Here is a 7,520-nt window from a genome sequence, read left to right as displayed (position 1 = left end):
ACACAATTTAAATAGACCAATTTCAAGTAATGAAATAGAAGAAGTCATCAAAAGCGTACCAACAAAGAAAAGTCCAGGACCAGATGGGTTCTCAGCCGAGTTCTACAAAACTTTTAAAGAAGAGCTCATTCCAATACTTCTCAAAGTATTCCATAAAATAGAAGAGGAGGGAACCCTCCCAAACTCATTCTATGAAGCCAATATTACCCTGATACCTAAACCAGACAGAGACACATCGAGGAAAGAAAATTTCAGACCAATATCCTTAATGAACATCGACGCAAAAATTCTCAACAAAATTTTAGGAAATCGCATACAAAAACATATTAAAAAGATAGTGCACCATGATCAAGTGGGTTTCATCCCAGGGATGCAAGGTTGGTTCAACATCAGGAAATCAATAAATGTCATTCACCATATCAATAGACTTAAAGTCAAGAATCACATGATTATTTCAATAGATGCAGAAAAAAGCATTTGATAAAATACAGCATCCCTTCATGCTCAAAACACTAGAAAAAATAGGGATAGTGGGAACATTCCTTAACATTGTAAAGGCCATCTACGCTAAGCCCATGGCTAATATTATTCTAAATGGTGAAAAACTGAAAGCATTCCCTCTAAAAACTGGAACAAGGCAGGGATGCCCTCTTTCACCACTTCTATTCAATATCGTCCTTGAAACTCTAGCCAGAGCAATTAGACAGACCAAAGAAATTAAAGGGATACGAATAGGAAAAGAAGAACTCAAACTATCCCTATTTGCTGATGATATGATTGTATACTTAGAGGAACCTGGAAATTCCACCAGAAAACTTTTAGATCTCATAAGTGAATTCAGTAAAGTAGCGGGATATAAGATCAATGCACATAAATCTAAGGCATTTCTATACATAAGCGATGAATCTTCAGAAAGAGAAATTAGGAAAATTACCCCATTCACAATAGCTTCGAAAAAAATAAAATACTTGGGAATCAATCTCACAAAAGAGGTGAAAGACCTCTACAATGAAAACTACAGAACACTAAAGAAAGAAATTAAAGAAAACCTCAGAAGATGGAAAGATCTCCCATGTTCTTGGATAGGAAGAATTAATATTGTCAAAATGGCCATACTACCAAAAGTGCTATACAGATTCAATGCAATCCCAATTAAAATCCCAATGATGTACCTTACAGAAATAGAGCAAGAAATTATGAAATTCATCTGGAAGAATAAAAAACCCAGAATAGCTAAAGCAATCCTTGGCAGAAAGAGTGAAGCAGGGGGTATTGCAATACCAGATCTTCAACTCTACTACAAAGCAATAGTAACAAAAACGGCATGGTATTGGTACGAAAATAGAAAGGTGGATCAATGGTACAGAATAGAGGACATGGACACAAACCCAAATAAATACAATTTTCTCATACTAGACAAAGGGGCCAAAAATATGCAATGGAGAAAAGATAGTCTCTTCAACAAATGGTGCTGGGACAATTGGAAATCCATATGCAACAGAATGAAACTAAACCCATATCTCTCACCATGCACGAAACTGAACTCAAAATGGATTAAGGACCTCGGAATCAGACCAGAGACCTTGCATCTTATAGAAGAAAAAGTAGGCCCAGAGCTTCAACATGTCGGCTTAGGACCAGACTTCCTCAACAGGACTCCAATAGCACAAGAAATAAAAGCAAGAATTAATAACTGGGATAGATTCAAACTAAAAAACTTTCTGTCAGCATAGGAAACTATCAGCAATGCGAAGAAAGAGCCTACAGAGTGGGAGAAAATCTTTGCCAATCATACTTCAGATAGAGCACTAATCTCCAGAATATATAAAGAACTCAAAAAACTCTACACCAAGAATGTAAGTAATCCAATCGACAAATGGGCTAAGGAAATGAATAGACACTTCACAGAAGAAGATCTACAAGCAATCAACAAACATATGGAAAAATGTTCAACATCTCTAGTAATAAGAGAAATGCAAATCGAAACCACCCTAAGATTCCATCTCACCCCAATTAGAATGGCGATTATCAAGAATACAAGCAACAACAGGTGTTGGCGAGGATGTGGGGAGAAAGGTACACTCATACATTGCTGGTGGGGCTGCAAATTAGTGCAGCCACTCTGGAAAGCAGTATGGAGACTCCTTAGAAAACTTGAAATGGAACCACCATTTGACCCAGCTATCCCACTCCTTGGCCTATACCCAAAGGATTTAAAATCAGCATATTACAGAGATACAGCCACATCAATGTTCATAGCTGCTCAGTTCACAATAGCCAGATTGTGGAACCAACCTAGATGCCCTTCAATTGATGAATGGATAAAGAAAATGTGGTATATATATACAATGGAATATTACTCTGCCATAAAGAATGATAAAATTATGGCATTTGCAGGCAAATGGATGAAACTGGAGAATATCATGCTAAGTGAGATAAGCCAATCTCAAAAAACCAAAGGAAGAATGATATTGCTAATAAGTGGATGAGGACACATAATGGTGGGTGGGAAGTGTTAGTGTTAGGATTAGAGTTAGGTTTAGGGAGGGGGGCAAGAATGGAGGAAGGAAGGACTGTATAGAGGGAAAAGAGGGTTGGGAGGGGTGGGGGGAAGGGGAAAAAATAACAGAATGAATCAAACATTACCCTATGTAAATTTATGATTACACAAATGGTATGCCTTTACGCCATGTACAAATAGAGAAACAACATGTATCCCATTTGTGTACAATAATAAAAAAATAAAAAAATTAATATAAATAAACAAATAAATAATTTTATATAAAATATATATTTATATAATATATTTTTATAAAAAAATATATTTTTTTTTTTTGGTCAGTCCAGTGCAGTTTATTTCTTAGTTACAACCAGTACCATTGATTCTCTTCACTCCTTGGCCCAGTGTTCCAGGTGACTTGAGATTTAAACAAGTCATATCTTAGCCAATGTTCAGTCTTATTTCCCAAATTTAATAAAAGGCTTTTCTCCAGATGAGGGGTAGATTATACCAGTGGTTTTGCTAATGTATTTCCCAGCTTGCTAAGAACTACCATTTTTGCCATATTCAAATCTTAAGATTGATTTCTTCTGTTCAGTTTCTCAAGCCCAAGCTTATTGAAAACAGTAACATATAATGTTATTTGTTTTATTATAGCAATTAAACCTAATTAAGTAAGTATTTAATGCAATCTCCAGTCACTTTCTTTGGAGACTTTTATGTTATTTTAGCATTACCTTGAATGTTAGAAAGTTGTGATGTATGTTGCTTATTCATTACACAAATAAGTAAGCACAATAAGTGGATGCTAAACCAACAAACATATGCCCTGCTACATCCCTGAATGTGTAATAAGCAAATGTAATACATATTTTAATTATAATTTATAATTAAAAGTTATACTTTGTTAAAAAATTATTGCTGGGCTGGGGAGATAGCTCAGTTGGTAGAGTGCCTGCCTTGCAAGCACAAGGCCCTGGGTTCAATCCCCAGCACCACAAAAAAAATAAAATAAAATAAAAATAAAAATTATTGATAATTTTTATCCTTACCAGCAACCTTATGATTCATACATTCTTCATATACAGTATTCAGTGCACAGAAATCTTATGGTTGAGGTTAAAATAAATTGACTTTCCAATTAAATTCTCAAGCCCAAGTCAATATTTCTAGCTCTTTTTTCATCTATCTATACATTCTTAGTGTTGAGGTTTATTATGCCTTTTATACTTTGGGGGATTTGAGAGCATTGTATTTGAGAGACAGTTAAGAAATATACTAGGAGAAAGTGAAGCAGTTAAAAGTTATTGTAACTGAGATATTGTAGGTACTGGATTTAATCTCTCATATTTAATTTCTTCTCTGGTTCTGGTAGTTATTCCATAAATCATCATAGGTCTATGTAATATTTTTATTGTATAAAACTTCTTTGTTTCTCTACAGCTGATAATAGTGTCTGTCTGCCTTTTAAACCTGTTGCAGACAGACACACTTCACTGAAATATTAAAACATTAGTAAAACTTTTCTTTAAAAACAAAGAATAATTAGAAATGAGGCTGGAAGCAAGGAAGTTTTATACTCCAAATCAATGAGTTTGTATTCATCCATTAAGTAAATTGGAACCAATAAAACTATTGGAACAGACATACCCTGCTTATAGCAGTAATAATTTAGATCAAAGCAATGATTTTAAGATTAAGATGAAATCGTCAGTAGGATGTGAGAAAGAATGAAGGTGAGACAAAAACAAAACATTGTGTTAACACCAACCATTAGGAAGCCATTGCTACCACCCAAGCAAAAGAACAAAATTTGGGACCTGGTTGTAGAAGCAAGAAAGGGAGAAGAGAAATGAAGTCTTACACTAAGATTTGAGTCTAAGTTTCTCCAAGAAACTGAGGAAAGTATGAGCCAGGGACAATTTTAGCAAAGTCAGGTAGTGATGGGAAGAGATTGAATTCAGCCTCATCCCAACTCTTAGGACTTAGAACTTCACCATCTTTGACAGTTTCCTCTCCTCAATAAATGACAGGATGTAGTCTACTACCTTTTTTAAAAAAAATTATTTTTTAGCATTCACTCTTTTTTTGTCTTGTTTTTGTTGGTGAATAAAAATTATATAAATAAGGGCTTCATTGTGGCATATTTTTACCCCTACATAACATAATTTGATCAATTTCATTCCCCAGTACCTGTCTCCTTTCTCCCCCTAATTCTGCCCAACTAGTCTCCCTTCTATTTTCATGAAATTCCTTTTTTTTTTCTTTATTCCCTTTAGCTTTCATCTATGAGAGAAAACACACAACCTTCTGAGTCTGACCTTCACAACTTTCTGAGTCTGACTTATTTTGCTTCACATGATGCTCTCCAGTTCCATTCATTTTCTTGTATGACATAATTACATTCTTTGTGACTGAATAAAACACCATTGTGAATATTTCCCACATTTTCTTTATCTATTCATCTGTTGACAAGATACCTAGACTGGTTCCATAATCTGGGTATTAGGAAATGTGCTGCTATAAACAAGGGTATGTATGTATCTCTGTAGTACTGAGCATTCACTCCTTCTAACTTAATTTTTTTTTTTAAAGATACAGTAACGGTTCACAAAAGTCAACTCCATCAAATCTTCCTTCCTCTCCCTTTCTTCAACCATGGCATTTCTCCCCAGCTTCATTCTCCACCAATGTCTTTTCCCCCCACTACTGGGGATCGAATCCACCAATGTCTTACACCCCACTGCCAGTTATATAGTCACAAAGCACAGATTTTATCATGTCTTCTGTTTTCTTGTCAACTTTCATTTATTGCTGAAGAAAATATCAAACTGTCCATGTTCTACCCTCTCCTCATCTCTCCTGCTTTATCTCCTGCTTAGCAGGTGCTTAATTTTTATATATTAATATATAATAACTTAACAAAAGGTCAATTTTTTTGTGGTGGTGCTGGGGATTGAACCGAGGGCTTGTGCATGCTAGGCAAGCACTCTACCAACTGAGCTCTATCCCCAGCCCAAAAGGACAACTATTATTGGCAACAATATAAATTTTCGTGCTCTAGTCTATAGTCAAAAAAGATACAATTTTGTTCATTTCAGCATCTGATTGGGTAAGTAAAAGTAAAGACTCTCATCTTATCTGGGGCCTTTAAATAATTTCACAGGAATTTATGAAGTTGCCAGTATTTCCATCCAGGGGCAAAGGTGAAGCAAAGTGTTCTTTCTCATCTTGGAACTGTTTATTACTCAGAAGCTAAAGAAAACTCATTAAGCCCTCTCAATTATTCACATATGAATGTGAAATGCAAAGGCATCCTAGACTGATGTCTCATCACTTAGTCATTCATAAATGTTAGAACATTTAGCTCAAAAATAGATTATAACTCATACAAGTTCTCTCCTGTTTATTATTTCTGATCACTAAGTTATCTGTAGAAGCAAGTCCATAGCCCACCAGATCAGCTGACTACTGCTTTTAGTTTTTATATGAATTTCTCTACTGACAGTTTTCTAAATGTGTCTACCCACTCACTACTGGTGACAATATTAGTAAGCATGAAGAAGCTAAACTGAGGACGAGTTCTCTCCTCCACTTAGAAGGTGATAAAAGCTATGATTTTAAAATACCGCATATTCCCTTTTATTTTCAGATTTTAGAAGTATGGGACAGACTTATTTTATAAGTAAAATAACATTGGAGAAACACAGGAGGAAACACAAAGAAAGCATCCTGTGGATGGTGAGTTTGCTCTGCAGTTGGTGCACTAGCGTTGGTACCCATGAAGTGGCTAATCCAGCTGTATGCAGATGTCTAACCAAATCTGTTGGTTCCACCTACAAAAGCATGATCCCTGGGACCAAATCAATCCCATTTACTCTGTGTTCTTTTCTGTATAACTGAGTGTTTTTCCTCCACAAATGTTTTAAAGTGCTACAGTCCAGAGGAACTAAACGGACTCTTGTCTAGGTGCCACATAATTGCCCAACTTCCTCTTCTTTCTTTTGTTTGTGACTTGAGTGTGTATTATTTCTAATTTGCTAATGTATTTCTTAAAAGGGTATATATCCAATATATACCCTTATCATAGTATAAATGTATGGGTAAAAATGATATCAGAAGATTCGATTCCTGGGGCTGGGGATATAGCTCAGTTGGTAGAGTGCTTGCCTTGCAAGCACAAGGCCTTGAGTTCAAATCCCCAGCTCTGCAAAAAAAAAAAAAAAAAAAAAGATAAGGTTCCTGAGACCAATTTCTCTCCTATAAAATTGGATTTCCATTTATTGAGTTACACAAAATGGGATGTAACTATAAACAATTTTTAACTTTGGAGTAAACAAACTGCAATGAACTGAATGTTTATGTCCCCCTAGAATTCATATACTGAAAAATCCTAACCCCAGGGTGTTGGTAATAGGAGGTAGGGACTTTGGTGATTAGGCCATGAGGGCAAAAAGCTTCTGCCATGTGAGGTTACAGTGAGGAGTGACTATCTAGGAGACACAGGCCCTCAGACACCAAAACCACCTATGCTTTAATCTTGGACTCCCTAGTCCCTAGAACTGTGAGAAATAAATTTCTGTTTTCATAAGCTACCTGGTCTATGGTGATTTGTTAAAACAGAACTAGTTCCAAAAAGTAGTTCCAAAACTACTTTTACTTTGTTGTTGTCGTTTCTTTTCTTTTTTTTGGGGGGGGGGGGAATCTATTTTATTATTTTTTAAATTTTTTAATTTGTTCTAATTTGTTGTACATGACAAATTTATACATTTTGATAGAACATACATAAATGGAGTGTAATTTCTCATTTTTCTGTTGTACATATTGTAGGATCACATCAGTCATACAGTCATATATGCACATGAGTTAATAATGTCTATTTCACTCTACTATCCTTCCTATCCCCATATGTTGTTGTTGTTTCTTAAGACATTTCAAGTGTCACTATCCTTTGGATTCCTAAGTTTCCACTCACCATCAACAGTTCAGACAGGACTGCTGACCCTCATCATGGTCTCAT

This window comes from Sciurus carolinensis, chromosome 4 (genome assembly GCF_902686445.1).
Source record: "Sciurus carolinensis chromosome 4, mSciCar1.2, whole genome shotgun sequence".
Lineage (NCBI taxonomy): Eukaryota > Metazoa > Chordata > Mammalia > Rodentia > Sciuridae > Sciurus > Sciurus carolinensis.
The sequence above is the reverse complement of the archived record's forward strand: the minus strand, read 5'-3'. Positions refer to the sequence as shown.